General features: G+C 37.3%; 1 pseudogene; it reads left to right on the forward strand.

The window, feature by feature from the left end:
• Positions 1-224: 224 nt before the first annotated feature.
• Positions 225-2,461, forward strand: LOC118840035 (annotated as a pseudogene).
• Positions 2,462-5,200: the final 2,739 nt, after the last annotated feature.

Consider the following 5,200-nt stretch of genomic DNA (forward strand, 5'->3'; position numbering starts at 1 on the left):
TAGCTCTATGTGCTAAAATGAACCAGAAGCATTCCAGGTGATTTAGAGAATCAAAGGAAGGAATGGAAGCAACTGTGGAGAAGCAGCAAATGAAGGAAGAAATGCTGTCAAAAGGTGGCTTTCTTCCTCCAGAAGAAGTCAAAGATTTGACATCAATTGTATTATGCCAGGAACTGAGTTTGTGGACAATCTTGCTAAATGCCTTCAATATTAAATTGCTGATGATTTAAATAATGACCCTGGGTGGAAAAATTTGACAGTTATTTTATCTGATGCTAGTGCTTCTGGTGAAGAAGAACATAAAATCATGGATTATATTAGAAGAAAAAGAGCTCAACCTAACCATGACCAAATATTCGTCATTGTTTATGTGGAGTGGATGTTGATCTAATTATGCTTGGGCTTGCTACACATGAACCAAACTGCAATTATTAGGGAAGAATTCAAACTCAACAAACCAAAACCATGTGATTTTTCTAATTGGCTTGGGCACAAGGTCAAGGACTGCCAGGGTTTGCCAAGGAAAAAAACAGGGAAAGCATGATCAGTTTGAAGAAAGTCTTCTTCCTTCAGAAGGATAGGTTATCTACATTCGGTTAAATTGTGAATATTTAGAAAAGAGAATTAACTATGGCCAGCCTGCCATTTACTTTTGATATTGAAAAAAGCATCAATGACTGGGTTTTCATGTGTTTCTTTGTGGGAAATGACTTCCTTCCACATTTGCCACCTTTGGAGATTAGGAAAGGAGAAACTGACATTTACTTAATATCTAAATCTATATTTATATCTATATGTATATGTGTGTGTACATATACACACATATGCATATATACACAAACAAATGTACCTAAAATGGGGGGGGGTGTGATTTACCTTACAGAAAATGGTAACATCAATCTACAGAGAGTACAAATAATCATATTAGCTGTTGGTTAAGCTGGGGATAGCATTTTTAAATAGAGAAAGGATGACGAGGAAAGTTTTAAATAAAGGCAAAAAGAATGAGGAGAGATCAGCTAGTTTTTATTCCTAGTGGAATTTTAACCCCTCTAGCAGCCAGTAATCTAAGACAAGAAACCTATGAAATGAGAATGCACAATAACATTCCCAATGTGAGTTTCACTTCTGATGGCTCCCCATGTCCAGGAGGATGAATTAAGCAAATGCAGAAGATAGGGACAGTGAACATGAGCAAGAGGATAATGTCAGGTTATTATGAGAATCTGGTTGGAAGCAGTAGTATTATCAGAACAAATCTGATGTTGAAGCAGCTGATGAGAAATTTCATCATAAAGTTGTGTGGTCTTATGTTGAAGGACCATATTGGGTTCCTCAATATTATTACCAGGGCTGTGCTTACTGGAAGTGGTATTATCCTTTCCATTATACACCATTTGTTTCAGACTTTGACAGTACTGCAGATATGCCTTCTGATTTTGAAAAGGATACAAGACCATCTAAACCACTGGAGCAACTTATAGTGGTGTTTCCAGCTGCAAGTGGTAACTTTCTACCTTCCTCATGATAGAAGCTTATGAATGACCCTGAATCCAATATATTGACCTCCATCCAGAAGATTTTGAATGGGAAGAAATATGCTTGGCAAAGTGTTGCCCTATTACCATTTGTTGATGAATGTCATCTGAGAGCTGCTCAGGAAGGAGTTTATCCTGACTTTACACCTGATGAAACTAGAAGAAATAGTCGTGGTGGTGATGTAATGTTTGTAGGGAAACACCATCCACTTAGTGATTTCCTTTCAGAACTGTACAAAACAGGTTCCATGGAGGCAGTAGATTTGCCACCTGAACTCTGTCATGGGATCCAAGGAAAACTTACTTTGCATGAAAAAAACACTCTTCCAGATCAAATAGTATATTTTCTTTTTCCAGTGTTGTGAGATTTGACACAGAACACTGCAATTTAAAGATCCCCAGTTTGCCGAAGATTATATTTTTAAAGCCACAGTGCTATGAGGAGCTTGAAAGCCTGCAACTGTACCCAAACCTGGTGATTGGGAAAAATCCAGCGATGGAGACCAGAGCTTGGCTTTAATGGAGGCAGAAGGCCAGTTCTGACAGTTGACTTAGATCAGTCAGCATTTAGAACACTAGGTCACAACATGCCAAGAAGTCCAGGAGGTGGACCTTACAACAATACTATACCACCTGGATATTACCAGGGAAATTTATAGGCTTACATCAAATATGATACCACATGATTCCTGAAGAGGCCCCATTCCCCTTTTCCATCAATCAAGATTTGACAGAGCTGCAGCTGAACCTGTACTGCAATGGAACTGTATGTGACAATCCCAAAATGTAGTGTTTCAGCAAAATCAATATCAACTACCAGGAGGCCCAGGCAGTTATGATGATGTGATGATCATGGAGGAAGACAAGGATATGGCTCTGGAAGGAATTACCCTTTGCCACCTCCATCAGGAAAATACAACTAGAATTACGCTTTTGTTAAGCTTTCTTAAATCCTTTCATCATTCTACGATTTTACGCTGTTTGTGGAAAGGAAGCATCTTTATCAAATAGTAGTTTAAGAACTACAATACTTGATGTATTTGTTTCAACTGTGCATATTTCTCACAGATCTGGTTTTCAGTGTTTTATGTTGCTTTCCACTTGTATAATGCATAATACAGTGGATTTGAATTTACTACTTTACTTGTGAGAGTCATTTGATGAATAGGAAAGTACTGTTTTTTATTGTAGTTAAGAACCAAACTGTATTACTGTGAATTTCAAAACAGCATACACTAGTTCATCCAAAATACATACTGAATTTTAATTAATGCATAAAAATTAGATCTGAATACTTCTGATAGATTCTTCAACCACCTAGGAAACACATTTTAAGACAAGCTACTGTTCAATATTCCTTTGAAAACACTTCATTATTACAACCTTCTGAGAATTTCCAGACCACTTTAGTTTAAAAAAATTTAACTAAAAACCTTTTAATCTTCTTCTAAGCTGAATTTCCATTCTTCAGGGCAAGATGCATGAAGGACCTGGAAAACATTAATGTATTGGTCGCTATCTCCTATAACACATGTAGATATAATGGAAAGAACACTAAACTTGGGTCCAGAGGACCTAGGTTTCAATTCTAAAATGACTTCTTACCAACTATTAGTCCTTGAACAAATAACAATCTCTTTGAAGTTTGTCTAAAATTAAGAGGAATTTGATCTCTTACAGCAATCAATGTAACAAGCAAATAGGAAAAGGGAAAGGGGGAAAGGGAGGGATCAGGAGCAAAAGAGCTAGAGACCAAGATGAGAGTGATAATGGGCAAGTAAGAGTAAGAGAATGAGAGAAAGAGAGCTAGTGTGTGTGTGTGTGTGTGTGTGTGTGTGTGTGTGTGTGTGTGTGTAGGAAAGAGAGAGAGAGAGAGACAGAGAGAGAGAGAGAGAGAGAGACAGAGAGAGAGAGAGAGAGAGAGAGAGAGAGAGAGAGAGAGAGAGAGAGAGAGAATATGCCTTCATTTCTAAACTATCACCGAACTTACTAAATTGCAGTAATTTAGTAAATTACTCACCAAGTCATGGGACACAGTCAGTCTGTACTCTGCTACTTTTGATTATGCTCATCTGCTAATTTGATAGCATTTGAAAAAAATTCATTTTTCTTCACCTAAATCCTTTTATTCATCAGCTTCAGCTATGGATGAGCATGAGTCCAGAGACTGATTCTTCTGTTTTCACTGCTTTTCCCTACACTGCCCCCGCAAACTTTTATTAGTATTCGACTATGCACTATAACCATCTAATTGTGAAATTAGACAACTAAAATGTGTACAATGATTAAATGCTACATAAAGAGAAAAGTTCATATTATGGAATTCTCTTTTTGGAGCCAATAATTTCCAAGAACTCATTGAGGCAAAAAATTATAACTTCCTCTACATCACCATATATTTTCTCGGCTAATATTACAGACAATTATCTGATGTTTTGTTACCTGAGGATAGAAGTGATGAGGATAGAGGTAAGGCTTATCTCTTGGCTCCTTAAACCCTATTTCTATTTGCTGCTTTCCATTAGAACTTAGCAAATGATACCACACGAGAGAGAGTGGAAAACTTTCACCTCTTTCTCTGTTTGATGCCTTAAAAGAATTTTGGGTCTTATTCACCTCCCTATGCGGTGATTTTTCTATTCTCCTATCAGGGAAACTTGACCATGTGCCAGAGAAATAAGTCATTTTTCCTAGTGGTTTCTTCTGTTCATTCCATAATCTGGGCTTTACAGAATCATTAAATTTAAACTGGACACTTAGTTGCTACAATTTAACATGATCCTAGCCTGAGATCTTCTGAATTCGGTCAACTTATATAAATTGGACTTCTATACAATATCTGAAACTTTCCCCAAACTTCTTTCTTATGAAAAAAAAGGATGACCATTAAGCCTAATCCGAATAGGTATATAGTATGGTATAATTAAAGACAAGATCAAAGAAATCTCTGAACAAAAAAGCAAGTAGTTAGTCCCATTATAACAACAAGGGATACCCTAGAGTCTAGGGCCTAGACAGTCCATTGGGCCCCTAAGCATCTTCAGAACAACAAGAGAAAATGAGGAACTTTATAGCCTATTGTGTGCATACCTGTGGCAAATTTATGGGAGGCTATGGATTAAAGCCCATATGATGGGCAAGTATGGAGAAATTAGCATTTGCACCACTAGCAGGAATGCACATCAAAGAGATTACACATGCATCTTGAGATTTCAACATACAGTAAAATTTTACTGTAATATATTGATATGTAATGTTAGTGTGATTAAAGATCTTCCCCAAGCATTAATAGGCTTCACATGGAGCTCATTATGGGAAGCTTGATTAGGGGAGGCCTGTTTTGTAGGAAGGCTCACACCTTTAGGCACTGGGTCATGAGGACTGTGATACCCTCTGGCTCTGAAAAGTGTATATATACTCTGAAGTTAACATTTTGTTTTGTGGGCTCACTCATTGGAAGAATGTTCGTGTGATTTAACCAGATGAAACTCTGGATAGCTGTGAAGGAGCACCCCCAGCTTTGAAAAACCCAGAGGCTGGTGCTTCTCTCTCTGGTAACTCTGTATGTATTGCTTTTAGTCAGACAGTTGGAAGACCTGTCTGTTGGTCTTTACTATTTGTATTTTATCTGTTCATAATTTCTGCTTGTAATTTCTGTTGTA

The sequence above is a fragment of the Trichosurus vulpecula genome, chromosome 2 (assembly GCF_011100635.1).
Source record: "Trichosurus vulpecula isolate mTriVul1 chromosome 2, mTriVul1.pri, whole genome shotgun sequence".
NCBI classification, from domain to species: domain Eukaryota; kingdom Metazoa; phylum Chordata; class Mammalia; order Diprotodontia; family Phalangeridae; genus Trichosurus; species Trichosurus vulpecula.